The 22,715-nt window shown below is 30.7% G+C and overlaps 1 protein-coding gene and 1 non-coding gene across 2 annotated transcripts in view; one reads left to right on the top strand and one right to left on the bottom strand.

Annotated features, from left to right (window-relative positions):
* The window catches only part of LOC145307628 (reticulon-1-A-like), a 285,455-nt gene that overhangs the window by 221,379 nt on the left and 41,361 nt on the right, over positions 1-22,715 (bottom strand). The window lies entirely within an intron of this gene.
* Positions 11,187-11,327, top strand: LOC145312904 (U4 spliceosomal RNA). Its single transcript, XR_013877175.1, has one exon. It is a non-coding gene; the product is annotated as a U4 spliceosomal RNA (small nuclear RNA).

The following is a 22,715-nucleotide window of genomic DNA, read 5'->3' as shown; positions in this document are numbered from 1 at the left end:
AATATGTAATAGCAAGTTTTATTGCCTTTGTAATAAAATTGTGCAGCTATAATTTTAATACAAAGTTCAGTCTAATTTTAGGATGACAGCGTTCATTAGTTGCGAAAAAGCATTTAAGGATGAGAAAAATCTATAAAGATTTAAGGAAAAAATATATTCCTTAAAATAAAGTATCAGAATCTGTGTGTCTGTGTATACCGAAGGATCTTGCTAACCACTGAACCACTGGTTCTCCTTTACAGGGTAGCTTCTCATAAGTCCTGGGAAGGTTTTGAGGTAGGGTACCACACTCCCAAGGGAAATTGCCCCAAGGAAAAATTCTCCCTCTTCAAAAAAATATATTTAAACAATGACTTAAAATAGCCTCCCCCCTCCTCAAGAGGCTCCTAGAGGCCTCTATGTGATATCCGCAATTAAATGTATAAAAAAACATGAACATTTTATAAAAGCTTGAAAATAAGAATATAATCATTTTCTTGATTTTTTAAAATTCACTACTTTGTATCATTATTATTCTTGTTAAATATGATGTATTATACTGCTCTACCTTAAAAGATTAATAATGTCTTTTATTTACAATTACAGCAGAACGTAAAACTTTTCAAATCCAGCTTCATACCCCATACACAATTACTATTTTGTTCAAATATTTTTCATTTTGAAACCATACTATATAAAAAGAAATCGTAGAATTTTTGAGGCAATACATTGTATGTTTGTACAAAAGTAGTTGTAATGGCGGTGGAAGTTAGCAATGCAAAGGAAAGAAAAACCTGTTGAAAAAATGAGGTGGAAAAAATGTGAAAAATTACACTTTAATGTTTAGGAGGGTATTTTTTGGTAGGGTGAATCTGTCCCATTAAACTCGCCCCTATGTAAAGAAACAACTTTTCCAAATAAGAATATTTTAAATTGTTAGTAAAAAAAGATAAATATGACAAATTATGATATTTATTTGTCTTTCTGATTAACTCTGTTTGCGCCATATTTCATATGTCAACCTTATTGAATAGCAAAGCTTTTCTGTAGTTCTATTTTGTATGTGAATACGTCCTTGTGGTGGAATCATTTTTAGGAGATACGGAAAGTGTCATTTGTGACGTCATAAAAATACGTCTAAACCCATCTCTTTTTTGGGGTTTCCTTTCCCACTTCTCATCTCACTCTTCCTTTTTAGTCATATTTTTATGACGTCACACATGACACTTTCCGTATTGCCTTATTTTTATTCTTAAAAGCATTTTAAAAAGTTTATAATCGTTGAAAAATAAGTGTTCATGCAGAACTTATATTACATCTTGATGAATTAATTTTTAGATTCCATCTTTTAGTCTTGTTATTAAAGTCTAATACCAAATTCTTTTTCATATCATATATCAATTATTAATTTTTAAACTGAATATCTTTGAAACTATTACCAAGGCTAAAATGCACTACCCTCAAAAATACCAAAATTAGAGTCCTTTATGTAAGTACTAGCGGCTTCGCCCCTAGCCTCTTGGGGCTTTGCCCCAAGAGATGACAACAACAAAATATTCAAAAAAAAAATAAGAAGAATTAAAGAAATCTTCTACAAAAGAAATTTTCTACAAAAGAAATCTTCTACAAAAGAATTCTTCTTCAAAAGAATATTTCTACAAAAGAATTCTTCACCAAAAAAAAAAAAAAAAAAAAAAAAAAAAAAAAAATGGGGGGAATTTTTTTGTTTTTGGGGGGGTTGGGGGTGTCCCACCCCCCAAGAAAATAGCTTAAAACCACCACAGGACCAATAGGTATATACCCTGAAGAGTAGAATCCAATCGGTTCAGCGGTTACCGAGATCTTAAGGGACAGACAGACGGACAGACGGACAGACGGACAGACGGACAGACGGACAGACATCAAGCTACTTTGTATTATAGATATGCATATTTTAATTCCAACGTAAAGTACCTTTTTTTAAATGCCTGAAATCTTTAACCTTCAACGATTGAGTGATGCTTCTTTGGAACAAATTTTATACATTAAGGTTACTAAGCTAGAACTATGAAAGCTCTCCCACAAATGGTCTCTTGAACACTGATACCCACACCATTTTTATTTTTGAAATAAATTCAAAATAAGAGGGAATAAGCTATTTTTTCCAATGTCTAACCATGTGTGGGGCCTATAACTGCGATTGCCCAACCCTTTGGGGCCCCCAGTACCCAATATACTCTAATGTATGGTAACTAACAAATTTAAGGGGGAAACTTAACAGTGCTCAAAAGAATGGTTTGGGTGATAGCACCGATTTAAGTAAATTATTTTTATTAATTGCAGTGGTATTTTTTTTGTCATCTGCATAGAAACCATTCAACGTCTCAAAAATAGACAGGTGTTATCATTGTAACAACAATTATTTTGATTTGCAACCTTTAATTAGGTAAATAGTCCTTCTAGGTATCTTGAGTTGGAAGCTAAGAATGCTTGTGAGGCATTCCACGAGATAGACAACATCTCTAAACAGGGTTTGTATAGTTTATTTGGGAAAAATTTTGATAAATTAAAAATTCTAATAAATTTCTATTCTATACATTTTTAAAAATCTCCAAAACCTGATGCAGTACCCAATTTGATCGAATATACCCCACAGTATTATGATTAATTAAATTTATGAAATTTATCTTAGGTTGTTAAGTTTAATAGGATCTTAAGCGGCAGCGAATCCTTCATTTTAACAATTTTCAAACTCGATTGAGTTGATATTAAAATGCACGGCTGCAGATCCCTGTTCAAAGTATAAACAGGAGTAGATATATGAAGAAGTCAATATTATTTTTTTCCAGCATGGCTTAGAAACCTATTGATATACTAAGGATTATAACCGGTTCTTATCCTTAAATAAAAATCATAAAAATAAAACCAGTTTTGTTACTCCAGGCCTTCGGTCCAAATCATATAATTTTTTATTCTAATATCCGCAGAAATACTATAAATAACTTTTATACTTGCTAAATTCTGATTTAAGATTTACAGAAAGTATAAATCTCTGACAAAACTATCACAGGTCTTCTGTGAATATTGCAGTTTAATTCTGAGTTCAACATCCGTGTGTTCTCTATCTATCTGCAATCCAGAGCTTAATCTTGGACAGGGAGGATTACTCAGCGGTTTAATAGTTTATATGACTGTCTAACCAATAAACTTATAGTATAGATGTAAAACCAGACAACTACCTGGATACCCCTGTTATGGCCTTTTTTTGTCTGCTAGTAAATAGTTTTCTGCTACTTGGCTGTGTTAATATTCTCGACACTATTGGTTGATTTTCAAACACCCAATTTTGAGTCGGCACAAGGCCTTTGTGATGGGGACATACAGTTATTCAACCCCATACCCCTCCATTTTTTTACTCTAATAGCTAACCACAAGCAAAGTTTTGATGTTTATTTAGGTTAGGTAGATTAGATCATTAATAGATAGACCCACAGGGTTAGAGCTTTCTTTAGGAATATATAACAAAGTTTAAATTTTTTTTTCTTTTCTAGTCTTAAGAAAAAAGGCTACCTAAATATAATTACCATCTCTTTCCATTTATGTTCAGCATTTAATATGAACAAAAAAAGATTTGGTAATAAAAAAAAACATTTATTTACTGTAGGTTAGCAGTATTGCTTTTTGACTCCACACATTGATAAATTCGGTTTATTAGATTGATGCTTTTGACCAATCAATATTAAAAATTAAAAAAAATTAATTAAAAAGGATAATCTTAAAAATCTTAATTCTATTTGATTCATAATTATGTACATGCATCTGATAAAAAAAAACAATCCAAAACAAATCCAACAGCAATAAAGAAGATCCGCTTTACACTTTTTAGTTCACTTAACTTTTAACCCTCCCCCCCTCTCAAGTAAATCTCTGTGCACGCACTTTTACAGAAGGTAATATTTTCTATCATAATAATGATCTGTCTGTAATTCAGAAATTTTATTTCCTGAAATAGTTTTTATTTATTTGTGCCTGTTGTATTTTATATTTACTCAGACTTAGAGTTTAATTTTGTTTACCTCTTCAAACTTTTCTTATTTTCTTTATTATGTGCGGGTAATCTTCAAATACAGGGTCTTAAAATTTTACCCAAGTTAAAAAAAATCAAAAATGATAAACTGACCAGAAGCTAAATGTGTACAAAAGAAACCTAATTGGGTCGACTGCTTGAGAAATACTTTTAAGACAGAAAGACAAACAGACAATTTGCTCTGATAAAATAATTTTTAATCTTTAATAGTTTGATTAACAAAATATTTTAAATATTTTTGTAAACCAATTAATGTTGAATTGGAATTACAAAATTCTTAAATTTTATGGAAATTTATATTTGACCCTGTATAAAGTACAAACAGCAAACCTATACTTGGTTCATGACATAGTTCAAAACTTATCAATCTAGTGACCCATTTATTTTCATTATTTATTGCAGATTTTTCTTTTCTTTCCTTTTTAAGAGATAGGTATTTCTAGAATATTGAATTCATTTATTTATCTTTTTTCTCGTTCCTTGGCGTGTTTTTCTTCTTTATCTTTAACAGTTATTGTCCAACAATGATAACATACTAAAAGAAATCTCTCCTTGTCTATATGATTGAAGGACCTTTGTCTGGAAGTCCTAATTGTGCATGGTAATGCGTTGTGTCCGTTGTGGGCAAAAACTTTCCGCCTACTCTAAATATCATAGCCGCGCATCAGACATTGTAAAATTAGGAACCATTTGTAACATCTTCAGTTAAACGCGGTCTTATGACCAGAGATTCAAACTCATTACCTTCCCGACGACGAGAGGATGCCCTTATGTTAAGTCGCGAGTTTTAACAATCAACAGGATACGTTTCCCTTTATCTGTTTGATTGTAACTTAAGATCTCAAAAACACCTCAATCATTTAGAGTATGCTTTAAAAAAGATTAAACTTTTTTCTTTTGAAATACTATCTCTCACAAAAATGTAAACACAGACAAAAGCATATTTTGTAAAGTTTTGATAGATGATAATTTATCATATGTCTGTCTGATAAATCTATGATCATTGTACATGTACATAGCTTCTATGAACAGAAAAAAATGATATATTGGTTACAGTTGGAGATTTAATAAAAAAGACTAACCATCATAGATTAGCCCATGGATGTAAAGAGATACACCAATGGCCGATAAATTGATTTACATCCCCAATGATGATAAACAAAATTACCCCTTCTTAAGATTACAAAAAAGTTTGAAACTCTTGGACACTCAACAATATAATTTAACCAATCAAAATTCAATAAATTCAAATAGAAGTTGTTAAGTTGTCCACTCCCACTTTATATTTATAAATCATAAAGTCAAATGATTCTTCCTTTCAATTTATATCAGATTCCCAACCATTAATTGTCAATATTTTTATCTTTATATCAAAGTAAGAGGATGTCTGCATGTGTTATTGTAGCGTAGAATCTAAAACAGATATAATCAAAACTTTTTATAGATTAAAAACGGGTTCATTACTATTTTTAGTGAGGATACCTCCTAGTATCTAGTAACTAGTTAAGCACAAAAACCCCCACCACAAATTTTCTTGAAATAAATTAAAATAAGAAGCTGGGGGGTTAGTTATTTGTGTGATTGTTTTTTATACTTTGGATAGATTAGGTCATGTCATATTTGGTTTAGGTCCACAAGCAGGTTTTCAGTTATTCTTATTTAGAAAAATTCAGATTCCAAGTTAAACAAGCTTAAATACAGATTCCCAATTAATATTTAGTTGTCTATGTATTTATATTTATATAAAGTAAATACACAATACATGTTATGATATCTCTTATTGTTATGTCAGCCACACTTGAAATAATAGGGTGCACCAAACTAAACCGCATGTAATAGGGTATTTCAAAGTTGTTGGATGATTTTTTTTATTCTATATGTTGTCAAGTACATTTCCTATGTTTTGAATACCATTTAAAAAAGCTGCTCTGCTTTGGAAAAAAAAGGTTATTATTCATTTATGCTTTATACTTGTTTAAAAGGGTCCTGAATTGAGTAGTATTTTCTAAGATATGAAAACAAAAATGAAACGGCGTAAAGTGCCTCCAAAAAATGACGTCATACAATAAAATGAGCAATGATAGGCCAGTATACAATGTAATTGACCAATGATAGGCCAGTATACAATGTAATTGACCAATGATAGGCCAGTATACAATGTAATTGACCCATGGTAAAATTTATACCGGCCTCTCATTGGTCATTTTATTGCATGACGCCATTTTTTTGGCGGCACTTTGCGCTGTCTCGAAATAAAATATTCCGAAAGAAAACTTTAAGCAAATAAATATGATACCTACTAAGGACAGAAAAAATGGCAGAAAAGCACATCCACAAAAACCTTATTATCAGTATTTGTAAGCAATCAAAAATATTGAGACCAACCTATTGCTTACTTACATATGCTCTACTTGAATTGTTTTTTTAAGAATTTAGACACAGTTGAATCACACAATAAAACCAGAATATTCAAAGAATAATGTTTATTGTGATTTAGTTTATAAAACTTTCTTAGGAATGACATACATAGATTTCAATGGAATTGAATGGTTGTCAGAAGCAGTCTTTCAATACATAACACAAACAGATTTATTTCTATGTTTTACAAATTTAATATTATTGCTATTAAAATTACTACCTGATACGCCCGTAAAAGGAGCAGTCGACCATCCCTTACTTTTAATTTGTATTTTAAAAATAAAAAATATGAAAGATTGAGAGAGTGAATCTTTTTCTTAGGCGATTTCTCTTGGGGGTGTTGATACCCACCCTTAAAATAATTATAAACCTTCCTATGACCTACCATGAGAAGCTACACTGTAAAGCAGAACCATATCTGTACAGTGGTTAGTACACAAACACAGACAGGCACACAGAGATTATGTTACTTTTTTATAAAGATTTAATTCAATGTGGTCATAGTTTAGAAATATAATTCGAAAAAATGAATTTGAAAATGTAATCTTTAACGATATGATCCAGATATCAAATAAAAATTCAATAGGACGTTTAAAACGTGCCATTTTAAAACTATAAGCTAACATATAATAGGTTTGTTTGTCTGTATTTAAAGATCTCGCTAACTGCAGGACTGATAAGGTTCCTCAGTTTTAAGGGAATCTCAATATATGTTCATATATTACTAATCGGGGGAAGTGAATCTAAATAAAAATTATCTGAATGTCTATATATCTGTAGATTATGATCTCGTGAATCGCTGGACCAAGATGGTTCTCCTTTACAGCGAAACTTCTTATATGTACAGGGAAGGTCTAAAGCAATCATTTAAGATGCTCTATTCCTAAAAGATAAATCACCCCAGGATGTTTTTTTTACTTACAATGAAACTAGGGGCGAAGTAATGAAACTTTTTTTTATACATTTTAACAAAAGAATGTTATGGAATCTATTAAATTCCTGTTTTGTTTCCTGTAAATTAGACAAGAAATATGATAGAAAATATGAAACTCAATCTTCAATTTCAAGGGTTTTAACATAAAAGTTTAGAAACTGCTAAATTTACTAACAGTTTTAATAGTGCTATTATCATCCATTAGCTGCGCATTAATACTTATTTTCCTCATTGTAGTAGCGAAGCTTCTCTCCATCTAACTTTACACTATGCGTCCTTTCATCAGTCGGTCCGTCCGTCCTTAACTATATAGGCAAAATGTGGTTTCTCGGCTTCTAATTAAGATAGATATATATATTTTTGGTAAAATATAGAGAATCCACTTATTAATTGACTTTATTACATATTCTCGCTTTTTCTTTTTAATGACCACTGAAAATCTGCTCTATAACTAGTTTTGCCTGTTTGTCTATCCAAGATTGCTTTGTGCATAGATGCTCATCGATGTTGTCATCCTTTATATATGATGCGCGTAAAAAAGTATTTATTTTGATATATTTTAATAACTGACTGATTAAATCTTGCTTTTTAAAGAAGATTCTTATTTACAGATGACCTTTTTCCCCTTTAACTGCTCTAAAACACTTTTTTACCTAGACCTTCCCAATTTGATTCTCTTATTCTGGTGACTTATTGAATGCATATAAATCTTTGTCTATCCGTTTTATCTAAATGTTTGAGTTTCTTATCCTTGAGTAGGTTCTCTAAGGAATCAAGTTTTTGATGAATACTGTCCTCAAAATCCCAAGAGTATCGCCCTCTCCCCTCAATCCAAGGAAAAGGAATAGGTATTATTAAAAAAAAGTTCAGTCAACCAGGCATTAAGGGGCTTTTAATACTGACATATTTTCATCTATTGGGGTTGAATACTGAAACAAGAGTTCTAAATCAAATTAACTATTATAGACTATTTACAGGTTTAGTTATATTTATTTTACACCATCTATTTACAGGATATTTTCAAAGAATAAGGTAAATTGTCAACTAATCTTTCTATATGTTAATAATTAAGTGATTTTTTTTATACTTTTATGTTTTTTTATGCTATCTATTATTTGTTTTTATAAATAGTTATCCTGCTTTTCTCCATATGTAATAGATGGCAAACGTAGATTTTGAGCTTTCAAGCAAAATTTAACTTTGTAAAGACCAATGTGAATCTTCCTTGAAATGCTATTTTCCTGTGCAAATAATATTACAATTGTTGCACTCTGTGTACTTCAACTATTCAATTTTCTCTCATTCTTTCTTTCTCTATAAAGCAATGCATAAGTTCATATGATAGGGATATACATTCAGTAATTTCTTTAGCCTCATTCCAAATATTCCATACCAAGACGTTAAAGGCTCAAAACTTGGATAAGGTTAAGGGACTTAAATAATCAAAAATAATATATATTTTTTTCTAATCCAATTAATTTAAGAGAACGTTGTTGCTGCTATAGCTCCTCAAAATTTGATTTTGCCAAGTATCCCAATTCAAGTAACACCCTTGTTCTCAAGTCATTTTGGGTAAATTCAGCATTCATTTTTCATTATTTCCAATATCATCATTTCATTATTCCAATCAATGAATATCTGTCCATGCTCTTGATCACTCCATTCAACATCTAAGGTGGACTTAGAGGACTCCGAAAGTCTTAATTTTACAGTGTCTTTGTTAGTCCCCTCATTAGGTGTAAATATGAATCTCCTGTAAAGAAATGATCCTTAGACCCAACCTTTATTTGATGCAATAGACACTCTTGTTTAATTCAATTCTGCACATACAGTCATCTCAGGAATAAAAGTGTATTCTTTTCTCTTATTTATTCGAAACCGTTTAATATCCATTGGATCAGAACTTGTTCTCATCCATACAAAAAAAATATGTTTAGCATCGTATTATATCCAGTTTTCTACGAATATGAAAATGTCCAATCGTAAGATTAAAACCAGTCTTCGGCATCTCAGGACTGGTTTTAATCTTATAATTGCATATTTAAAGCAGTTTATAATACGATGCGAGAAATAAGTCTTATCGCACACTTTCTTTTTTAAAAAGAAATATTAGATTTTGGTTTGTATTTTGTTATTTATTGACCAAAGAAGTTACATGAAAAAATTGAATTAGGAATTGTTTTGAATATAAAACATATTTTTCTGGTAATGTATGTCATCCTTATCTTTTGAATTGCACCTAATTTACACAATTACTGGATCAACGACAATTGTATCATTTATTTGCACCAGATTCATAGGGTAGTCTAGGAAAGATAATATGGTGTAATTAAGTTTAAATAATGACCTTAGAATTAGCTCCTCTATAGATGAAACATCCCCAGACAGAAATTTACCAAATTAAATCCATTTTGTATTTCAAAACTTTGGCTAGTCTAAAAGTACGTGGCCTTGGTCTTATTTTCAAGTGCCACAGTAATGAACAAGGATGAAAACAAATTGATCAATACATTGAGTGTTAAGTAAACCTTTCCATGACATCATTAATATAAATATTGCGATTTGAATTAAATTTGATAAATATTAAAATGTAATATTTACTGTACTTTATTTTACATCATATTTTGCTGCAAATTTTAGAAATTTTAAATTCATAGAATAACAGATAGAATCAAATTAGCTTTAAATAAAAATCCATCACTATCTAGATATATTTTATAGTTTTGTTTGACGATTCTTGTTATTTCTTTACATTATTGAATCTCAAGGCTCTAACCCTGCGAGGTAATAGTTAACATTTACCTAACCTAAAATATTCTATCAAAAGCTACCCTGAAAATACGACGAAATAGCAATTTCAATTTTCTTTTCATTATTCCATTGTTCTATTTGTGATTATTAGTCCTAATTTTTGGCGACGTAAGGAAAGCATTTGATGAAATGAGCGCTCTTAATTAACATGATAAAAATAATGGCTAACTAACTAGTGCCCAATTGAATAAATTGACTTAATACAAATATTAAATATTGAATGAATTTTCTATCTGTGTTTTTCTATGTTAAAATAAATGTTAGTAAGCATGACATTGTAGTATGGCACTTGTCAAACCATGTCAAACCATATTGACAACAAAATTAGGTAAATAAAATTGTTCAACATAAAAAAATTGCAAAATTTGTTGTCAGGGGCAACTATAAAAATTATAAGATATGTATAAGTTTTCTAAAATAATATTATAACAGGTCTATCATAGATTTTATAGGGACGAGCTTTTTTTTATGTTAAAACAGACCGTCATTACAAAAGGTAAAGAAAATAGATTAAATTTAAAAGGCTATTACTATAATTTGCTTACTTTAAGCAAAATTCCTTGTTTTTAGGAATAAGGTTGATATTTTCTTTTTACCTGATTCTCTGTTTATCATTAACCCAAGCATTTCTATAGAGAATTAAAAGATGATAACTAATATATAAGCATGCAAGACACGCCCATTCACTAAAACCTTCACCCCAATTAAACAAATCTCCGCTCATTTTTTGTATACAGACACTAAACTTGTTGTTTATGTAGTTAAAAATTTGGCCGTTAGACGTCTCAAATTAGGAATGAAATTATTATTAATGGATGATATTGTTTATGTATGCAATAAAAAATATGTAAATCTTTTTACTGTTGTATTTTAATTGTTGTGTACATATAATTATTGCAAAGAAATTGTTTTACAAATATAGGTGTTAAGATTGCCAACAAAAGTTTATATTGCAGTCAAAAGACAATTAAACTCAACAACTTTGCGCAGTGGCGATTCAGTAACCAATGATCGAATAGAGAGGTGCTGTTATTGCTAGTTGAAAACTATAACCAATACCCCGCCCTGGAGATGTGAAATATCATCACCTGAGGCAATTTCTGAAGGCTCTAAATGGAGCAATAACTTATCCTTAACTAGCTGATGCGAACCTAGCATCAAGGGATTCGATATTAGGGTTACACAACAATCTTCTAATTATTTAAACAGAAATAGATAAGAGAACAAGTATCATGTAAAGCTGGCCTAAAAAAAGGAACCCAACCGGTTCAGTAGTTATTGAGATTTTGATATTGACACTAAAATATCAAGTATTGCCAACCACGCATTTGGTAGGAACAAGGCACTCCCCTGACTATCAATGTCCTGCGTCTGAAATAGTGGTATAGGAATAAAATTAAATTTACGGAATAACTTAATAAAAACTGTTACTTCTTAGTTTAATGTGAGAGATATTTAGTTTTTTGACTTTATCTGATGAATAAAAATCCAGATATTTACATAATAGATATATTTAATTCATTTGTATGCACTCTTCAAGAATGGGGCTCTTTCTTTTTTGGAAAAATCTCTTTTTTTCGTTGTGAATCAAACAATCCCATTCCTAATTTCTCTGTAATTGCAAGCAGCTGAATATAAAGTCCAAATTGAATTAAGCTACTTTTTATGAAACTGCAGTGATCTATACATTTTTAGATTCTGGAGCCATCAGTAAATAAAAATCCGCAATCAAGCTCCTGCCTAAAATGGCAAGTTTTATCTGAAACAACAGCCAAACCGATTTTTTTCCCTGGATCTAAAGCGGCAGACTAACAGTTGTAAAATGAGCGGCTATAAAGCTGTAAATATAATGTGCTCATTGATCTTCTGCAAACCTTTCGCATAGAATTATCTTACATTTGCCTATCCCTGTGTTTAATTGGTGGTCCACTTTTGAAAAAGTGGATGTACCATGTTTTCTATGCAAATAAGGTGCAAAAATTCTCTTCCTAGATGTTTCAACAAAAGGCAGATGAAAATTTTTGCATAATCTTCTTATTCTATATTTATCAACAGTGTGTGCAAAATTAATTTTCTTGTCTCCCAAATTTTGCTTTATTTTCTATTTATTTATATTTACATCTTAGTTTGTGTCAGTCTTTTGTTTTTCTTCCTAGCTCGGATAAAGTCTAGTTTTCATTTGTATTCAAATAGAATATAAAAAAAAATTACAAATTATAACAGGACTCTTTTTAAAATTCACTCAATCTCGATCGATTTGTTTATCTATCCAAGACTTTGAAAAAATGTAATTGGCTTAACTATTTAACTTTTTTGCTATTTTTTTTTATTGCAAACCCTGTATGCATTTTAATCTGAAAACGTTTTTATGTAGAATGTAGATAACCAACTTTATAAAGCAAGATCTTACATTAGATCTTTAATTCAAAAGTTAATTCAAAATTTTTATGATTTTGAGCCCGTTTTTTTCTATTTATAAAATCAAAGCTTTTCTACAAATATGGTCGGTCTATCAGCTGTCACAAAAAGCATAAATGTCCAATAGTTTTCCTAAAAAAAAAAACAGTTTAAAAGGCTTAGCACTCTATAACCATTAGAAAGATAGCTAGTAAACAATTAAAACATGATTATTTTCAGCCTTGGCAAGAAATTTTTATGCCCAATATATTGATTCTTAAGACAATTAGGCACAAAAATGTTGTTAAATCATTTATTCTATTTGGCTGAAAGTACAATTATTTTTTAGTAGCGAAGCTACTCTATAATTCACTTTGTCCGTCCGTCAGTCCGTAACGCTATGGGGGAAATGGGATTTACTCAGCTCCTATAAAAGATAGAAAGCTGAAATTTTTTGACAACATTTCCATCATTAAGGAGCACAATTAACTATAAAACATCAATGGCGGTCGGACGGCTTTTTAGCAGGTTTTAGGCTATTTTTTTATTTTCCACATTTTTCCTCATATCTTTGGTGTTTATGGTCCGATTTTCAAAATTTTTTCAGTTAGATATATCAAAATTAAATTTTCCGTCATTTGAAGAAAACAACGATAACGGTCAGACTGCCTTTTTGCAGGTTTTTGGCTATTTTTATATTTTTTACATTTTCCCCCATATCTTTGGTGTTTATGGTCCGATTTTCAAACTTTTTTCAGTTAAAGATATCAAAATTAGATTTCCCTTCGTTTGAAGAAAACAACAATGACGGTCAGACTGCCTTTTTTAAGGTTTTTGGCTATTTTTATATTTTTTTACATTTTCCCCCATATCTTTGGTGTTTATGGACCGATTTTCAAAAATTTTTCAGTTAAAGATATCAAAATTGAATTTCCGCTCATTTGAGAAATCAACAATGACGGTCAGACTGCCTTTTTGCAGGTTTTTGGCTATTTTTATATTTTTTACATTTTCCCCCATATCTTTGGTGTTTATTAATCGATTTTCAAAATTTTTTCAGTTAAAGATATCAAAATTAAATTTCCCGCCGTTTGAAGAAAACAACAATGACCGTCAGTCCCATCCACAAAATTTAGTGCTTCGCTACTTACGGATGTTGTCATCCTTGTTAAATTCTAATGAAGTATTTGAGACAGAAAGACAAAATTTGAATGGAATCGCCCTGCATAAATTAAAACTTTGTCCTGGTTAAAGACAGTTTTAAAGGCCAGGTATGATTAATAACTTCAAGGTTAGTTATAAACCACACTGCGAGGAGGGATTATTCTATGAAATACAATGGTGTGAGATGATAGACAAACGGAGGAGTAATGCTAAGTAGTATCCAATGATACTTTTATTCTTCCCTCGCCGATTTTCGCCGTTGGAGGTGACGAACCGCCGATTTAGTATTTTAATAAAATAGTTTATTGAAAAATTCCTTGAAAGCAACTTTTAGATTTTAGGAGAATAAGGTTAAAAAGCGAACAATTTTTCATTAAACTCTTCTTTGTCTGTGGAAAGACACACACATCTACACAAACATGCACGCGAAAAACTTTTGTTTCAAAACAGAGAAATACTTTTAAAAGTTAGACATTTCTACATACACACACACACACACACATACACCTCTTCATATGATCTGTTGAATAAGTAATGCGCAGAGAGGAAGTTAGATAATGTGTTTCTGTTTTCTAGGATATTATTTAATTTTGTTTATCCCATTTTCAAGGTTAAAGAAAGAGTTTTTTTAGCAGTACTTTTTGTTTTGATGCAAATGAAACATATTTAACAAGAATTAAAAAGATATATCTTTACTGACTCCTATTTTCTCATTTAACATCAGATCTCAGACTTTTAGCCGTGGCCTTCAGTTTTAATGATAAATTTAGACAATCCAATATAGTAAAACTTGCAGACTGTCAATCAATTTATGGCTGCGGCTGTAAATCAATTTCAAATATTTTAATTTAAAACTGATTTAAGTCTAAAATAAAGAGAATTTTTTTCTTCTTTCTAATACCTTATAAAGTTTCTTTTGGTTCACTGTAGTGCAATTATTACTTTTAATAGCGGCTGCGCTCCTCCAGTCCTCCAGGGGCACCTCAAAAAAGGAAGGGGGGAGATAAACTTCATTTTTCATTTTCAGTTAAAAAAAAATGTTTTACAGAATCCGGGGGGAGGGACATTAAGACATTTTATAGAGTTGCTATGGTACTTAATAACTACAAAAACCAACTACTTTCATCCTGAAAGTTTCAAGACATAAATATTAACTATGACACAAGATAAAATTTGAGTCTTGATCAAATTAATTAGAATGTTGTGTGTGAATATGTATATTTTAAGAGAGGTGTACCACAATTGCTTCACTAAGAATCTGCAGCCAAAAAAATATTGCATTTATGAACATTTTCTTTTAAGATTTTAGGATAGCCCATGGTTTTGACTAATGTAACACCGAAAACCTGAATATGTATTGTATATTTATAGGATACTTTGAATAAAAATATATGTTACAATTTTATAAAGAGAATGAGAAGGAGATAAATGTATTGATTTGATTTTTGTATCTTTTTTTTTGCTAATTTCTGAATTGATATGGTTCTCTTTTACAATGAAGCTTCTTAAAGGTACATGGAAGGTTTTTAAATTATTTTGGGGAAGGGTATCTCCATCTTCTAAAAAATGCCATATACCTCTCCCAATTTCTGTTTACTTTTTCTTTTAAACGTAAATTGAAAATAGGGGACAGGGATGGACTTAGGCGCCTCTAGAGGCCTCTAGGGGCGCAGCCGTTAGTAATACAACAAAATGGTAAATATATTCTGACAACACCAAAAAGGAATTGTTAGATACTGAATAATTGGAACAGTAGGAAATAAAAGAGTGTCTCTAATAACATTTACTCAAATAGCTGTATTATACGACTTATCTGTTGGAAGTAGTGAGTCAGACAGTGAGGCTATTCTATAAAACTGGATATTGTGAGGAAGAGATGGCTAACCTTTGAGAGAAGATTAAAGAGAAATATTATGCACATCACAAGGATCTGCACTCGGCATAAACTAAGTTTTACAGGGAATCAGGGATTAGTAAATGCAATATATAATCCTTAAATAAAAGAGATAAGATTTCTATCTGCCTGTCTGTAACTTAAGATCTCGCCAAGTGCATGACTAAAAGTTTTATTCTTAACAGTAAACTATCTTATGGGGCCTGGGAATGCCTAAAAATGGCAAAGGTTGTTTCTCTTTTATTGAATCCCTTTTTAAGCTGGACGAATTTTGTGGTCAGATGGACCATCTAGATATATTATGTCTATCTTTAGAGTTAGATAGGTAGACTAAAGCTTGTCATAAAATAGCAACTCTTAAAAAAATATTTTCAGAAACATTACTGAAAGTAGTTATTCTATATCCTTCAAACGTTTGCAAAGTTGCTCACATTTCTCCTCATTTGATAATTCTCAAGTCTATATTTAGAGTAACATAGCAAAACAGTTATCATCTATAATACAAAGTAGCTTGATGTCTGTCCGTCTTTCCTTCCGTCCTTTAAGATCTAGGTAACCACTAAACCGATTGGATATACAGGGAATATATCTACTGGTCCTGTGGTGTTTTAAGCTATTTTATTGGGAGGTGGGACACCCCCAACCCCCCCTAAAAACACAAAAAAATCCTCCTCATTTTTTTAAGGCAGTTAATTTAAGATAGAGGCGAAGCCGCTAGTTTTATATAAATTAGTAAGGTTTTTTGTTTGTTAAATTCTTGTTAACCACCGAACCGATAGAGTTCTCCTTATTTTAGGAGAGCTTAACGCAAAAAACACTCTTGATTATTTTCTGTTTTAATAGATAGATAGATATATATAGACATATAGATGGATAGATAGATAGATAGATATATAGATAGAGATATAAAGATATAGAGAGATAGAGAGATAGAGAGATAGAGAGATAGAGAGATAGAGAGATAGACAGATAGAGAGAGAGAGAAAGATAGAGGATTGTGTACGGAAGCTGCTATAATTTAGTTTGAAGCTTTGACTTACACTTCATATTCAACTTTAAAATTATATTAAATCAAGTTGAATTCTATTCTCTCCTTTTCTCTCCAGTATTTGGATATTACTTGTGGCTTCACACCTAAACTCTAGTGGAAGATACTTGATCAAAACAATTATTCTTTTTTTATGATAAGAAAATAAATAAAATTGTATCATTATTCAGTAGGATTTCTTTGAGCGGTTTAACAAATTGAATTTTCTATTTGCACAAAAATACGTGTCTTAAACTGGACCTACTATCTTCTTCAGAAAATCTTTCAAATTTAAATGAACTGTCAGAATCACAAAAGTTAGGTTTCATAATAAGCTATTATTTCATACCTGGATTTTTTCTCTCGTACTATACTTTATTTATGATGTGCAGTTTTGACGTACAGTCCCTAATTTAAGAAAAGACACCCTTAAAAAATTAAGCCTGACAACACCCATAAGAATTGGAATTATAGAGTAGATTCACTTAAAAAAAACAGCTGGATAAAAAAAGAATTATGGGGACAAGAATACTACAGCTAGTCAATACATTGAAACTAATTTAACTTGACATTTACCATCATTTGTTAAACTAAACATACGACAATACATTTTAAACCTCCTACATGACATAGGACACACATTTAAATGCTGAAAAAGCAAAATTATAGAACATTGACCAGGCAAAGCCTGATAAAATAACAAGGATTACGTTTATTGATGGATTTCAAAAGCTCAAACATTTTAGGACTCGATCCCACCCCCAGTTTCTAAATTTCTGGAGGGTAAATCATCCCCATAAAAAAACTATCCCATGGAGTTTTTTACCCTTCCTCCCCCTTACCGAATAAACATGGAAGTCCTTAGATTTCATGATTTTTTATCGAAATTAAAATCGAATTATAATGTTTTGCTGGTTATAGATACGCTTAATTGTGATTTATAATTTAATTTATATTCAATATTTATCCCTCTCCACCTGCTACATGTAAAGAATAAAGTAAATGTATGTTAATTCAAAGTTAAAGATGTGTATGTTGAGGTTAATTCTATATGCACAATTTTATCATAGCCTTAAAAAAATGTGTCTAAACACAAATTCATTCGTTTTTGTCGACAGTTATGCATCAGTGAAAAGTGGTGATGTATGACATACTATCGTAATGATCTTATTCAATCACAATATAGACGACAGAAGATAAAAATGTTCAATGCTAACATTGCTATACCTGCGGTGCCCTAACCCTGCAGGACTACCAAGTACCCAATTAAACCCAACCTAACGTGACCTAAAGTAACAAACAAACTCAGTAAAGCCACATATTATTTTTGTTTTTCAAAATACATATCACTTTACCTTTTCATAATGGGTGGGCTAGAAAAAAAGTAACTCTGGACATATGTGTGATTGTATTGGCTAATTTATTTCCAAACTGATATCTTATATACCTAGGTTCTAACCTTTAAGACTTTTTTAGGCATTAAGGCATTACATACAATCATTTTTCAATTTTACTTTTAGTCATTTTTCAAAAATTATTTTCAAACGGTAAAAAATAAGATAATTTTTTTTTGTATATTGCAAATACTTCTTTCCTAGATGATAATTCGGGTATAGTCCCTTTTGTTACAACGCCTCTTAAGGAACGTTTCATTTTCATTTTCATAATAGCTTTCTCCTATTTTTATCCCCTGCGGGGAAGTCTAGCCCTACGGGGCAATAACGAGACCCTATCCTATCAGAAGCTCATATGAAAATACAACGAAAGGCCCCTTAATATGCGTTGTCACGAAAGGGACTATACTCAATAATTCTAATGAAATGGGGAGGTGGTAGAAATCCTATAAGTAGCTTCACTACAAGGATGACAACATCCATAAAAGCGAAGCACTGAAACGGTAGGACAAACGGACATTAACACTTGTATAGTATCAGAACTGAATAATTATAATATAAATGTATAAGAGTCAAAGCAAAATTGTAAGTAAATTTGTTGAAAAACAGCTTGATTCAGGATAATGTTTATGGACATACTTACATTTTTAGGACTTGATTTTAGAGTTGCTTCGCTTATTACATTATACTTAGTTGTCCCAGGAATCAATATACTAAAAATCAGATCAATCGGATGATTAGATCACATAAAAATTTGTTGTTAAAAAAGTAAAAAAAATCAATGTTTAAAATGGACGTACGGACATTTTGGTGATGATTATAGAGTTGCTACGCTTTCTAAATCGTACCTAACTACTAAAGGAATCACCATTCAAAATTTGAAATCGATAGGACAATTCTAACATGCCTAAATTAACGAAAAAAGCTATCCGTTACGGACGGACGTACGGACGGACCGACCGTAATTATAGAAAAGCTTCGCTTTTAAAAAAGAAAGCCATACCGATTCATTGGTTAGAGAGTTATTATTGTTTAAACAAAAACACAGACAGTAAAATATCATTTAAAGAAGGATTTTAAGTTTTGGAATCTGTTGGTTTTTTGGAAATAATTTACCTCAAAGTTGGCAAAAGAGAAGTCGGCAGCCGTTAAATTTAACGTATTTCATACGGGCGAAAGCAGATGTTACGTGTAATGTTTTGGATATGATTATCCTTGTTTTGTGTTTGTGCTTGTTTATGCTAATGTTTATATAGTAACAAGGATGACAACATCCATGAAAGCAAAGCTCTAAAATTGGACACTATGACAAACAAACTTACCCACTTAAAGTGACAGAACTTAATAAGAAGAATATTAATGTCTAAACAAAATTGTATATGAATGTGATAAAAAATTACTTGAATACAGAATACTTTTTAAGGATATATTTACGTTTTTAAGACTTGATTATGGAGATGCTTCGCTTATAATGGATAGAAGAAAAATTAAAAAAAACAGCATATTTCAAATGGACGTACGGACTTTCTTATAAAGATTATAAAGTTGCTACAATTTCTTAGTTTTACTTTACTGTTACAGGAATCAATATGAAAGGTTTGAAGTTGCTAGGACAATTCTAACAAGCTTAGATTAACGATAAGAGCAAACCGTTACGTAAGGATGGAAGGACATACCCTAATTATAGAAAAGTTTCGCTTTTAAAAATCATGATATTAGTAGATATACAATAGTATGCAGAATTGAATTATTAAGAGAAGGTAGATATATTTGTTAAAATGTCTATGTACAAATATGGTTGGTTGTAATCACCCCCTAAATCCAAGGACTTATTCTTTTAAATTGTGTGAGGGAGGGGGATTTGATTTAGTGCCATTACCTCCACCCTCTTACACAATAAAGAACTGAACTATCTACTAAGATATCTTAAAGAACAAAAAAGCTTATAATAATTCTTTAAGATAAATGTTAAGGAAGTGGGGACTAAATATCTTAGGCGTTTATTCCTCTAAAAAATCTGGTGTAACAGTGCAGTGGGCAGATTTCCTATGGTTTGAATTCCAGAGATAACAGAATATGTAAATATATTACATAGAGAAAATAATAAAAGAGAGAAATCGAGGTATTTGAAGGACTAAAATAGGCAGTGGGCCTAGAGGCCTACATTGAGCAATTGCCGCGCTGAATTTTTAATGTTATTCCACCACTTTTCAAAATGGGAATATCTTAAAATTAAATATAATTTCAAGACAATTTTAGTTGCTGTTTGAAGCATAAATCTAATTTTTAAGGGATGATATAGAAATATTTTGAATTATCATCCATTCTGATGAAACCTAATGAAAGAATATAAAATTATCATTATTAATTTTTCATGACTTTGCTACTGACTTTAATCATAACACTCATTATCAGCTTATAAGATTTATATTGCAGTCTATCTAACTTATATTTTTTAATAAATAAACGTTTTTACAAATTTAATATAAACATTTGATTGTAAATTATAATAATCAGTTTTTCAGTGCCATCTAGCTTTGGATATAGAACTAGAATATCAAAGCGTTCATCAATTTTTATTTTGCCTGTATTTTTCTTGTTTTGGATTTTTGTCACTAAAGGGCCAAACCCTGAGGGGTAAATAACATCACTTGAAAATGTTAAAAATATTGTAAAAACGAGTATTGTCTGAGAAAGAACATAGATAGCATTACAGATTATTCACTTATTTAGATTATTCAGTTATGAAATTTTTTATTTAATATTTAGCCTTAGTTTTAATGTATGTCTTTGAAGTAGACAACTAGCGAACCTGGTGGCTGAGAGCTAAACTATTAATTTTTTATTAGTAAACATTTAAAAGTTTTATCATGTTAATTAGATTTAAATATTACATTTAGGCAAATTTGAAAAAAAATAAATTTTTGATCATAAAAGGTGAACCCTCCTATTTTTAAACTAGGCGAAACATACTTTTCTGCTGCACTAAGACCGTCCGCGGCTGTTTGTTTTTTAAGATTCTAAATCAAATTGTATTTTAAATATTTTCTTTAATTTTTTTTTTAAACATAATAAATTACAGAAAAATAATAATAATTAATAAGATAAAATTTTTTTTTATTTTTTTTTACATATATAGAATAGGTTATGATTAAGATGCAAAAAGCCGCGGACGGTTTAGATAAATAGCAGACAAATTATTTTAGTATGGGGGAAGTAATATTTTACAATGAAATTGGGGTGAGTATTCATCCTCTTATCCTTTTTCCTTATGATATATTATAACATTATCCATGTCCTTTTTGCAGGGAGAGAGTAAGCTGTAAATGAAACATAGATTTTATTAAGTTATTATTGGTTGGTTCCAAACATGCAAAATGAAAAAATTCAAATAAATATGTTTATTATTTTTGGGGATGTTGATCAGCAAATCGTTGATTATCTTATCCCTTCAGGTCCATGAGTTTGACATGTAAGCTGGGTTCTAATAGTAAAATACTAGCGTTGGCGCCCCTTGCACCTAAGGGCTCTTTATTTGAAGGTTGAAAACAGCCTAAAACCATCCTATGACATATGTTAAGCTTTCCTAAAAAGTATGCTTTCTTATAATTAGATCTGAATTGGTTCAGTAGTTATCAGAACCTTAATAAACAAACAAAAAAATATTTCTCCTTTATATGATTGGATCAATTTACTGTACAATTATCCCGGACCCTACTACATTTGGTGGCTAGCTGGAAACTTCACGATGGAATCAACAATTCAGTGTAAGATGGATGGACGGACCAACTAAATTAAGGATACGAGATCTCTTTCCAACAAACCATTAACTTTTGCACATAGAATAATTGTTTAGAATGCAAGGAATTTTTGAAAATTGAATGTAATAAAAACTCAGCAGGTAAACAGTTTTCTTTAAGGCCTATATTACAATTATTTAAAAGAATTTAATTTACTCTACTCTGTACAAGGTTAAGATGTTTTTTTTGAAAATTAATACAAACCGCCAAATTTTTTACCTCAGCGGCTTCAATAATCTATCAACGCTCCAGTCGCGCTTTTTGGAGGATTTATATACCATATACGAGCCGCAATGTGAAAAAAAAACATTCTGTTGTACCTGTACAAAGATTATTCGTCTTCAATAAATATATTTTTCATAATTACATGGTTTGAAATCTATATTTATTATTCTATGTTGATCACAGCGGCATATTCCACGATGAATACTAACTATTCTTGTTATGTGTAGTTCCAACTCATTTCAATTTTCAAACATGCATTCTCTACAGGGAGGGAGGGGACATTGGGCTGTTTATTACACTAGTTCCTTAAGTTTATGTTAACATTTTCTTATTCGTTGGCTGAACAACTTTGGGGACTTTAAGTGAACTTTCATTGGTTGCTTTATTTAGTTGAGTGTCCAAACGTTTTAACCTCTATTTAAAATCTACAGAAGAGGTAATTCTGTGTATCATTATTGGGATATACATCAATTTACCGGCCATTGTCTTATCCCTTTAGATCCCTGATTTTCTATGGGTATTATGAAAAACTAATAATTGAACAGAAGGATTAGTAGAAGTACTGTTCTCATATTCCCAAAAAAATTAGGAATGCTCCATTTTTCT

The sequence above is a fragment of the Acartia tonsa genome, chromosome 2, assembly GCF_053477335.1.
Source record: "Acartia tonsa isolate MP-2025a chromosome 2, ASM5347733v1, whole genome shotgun sequence".
Lineage (NCBI taxonomy): Eukaryota > Metazoa > Arthropoda > Copepoda > Calanoida > Acartiidae > Acartia > Acartia tonsa.
This window is presented reverse-complemented; position numbering and strand designations above follow the sequence as displayed.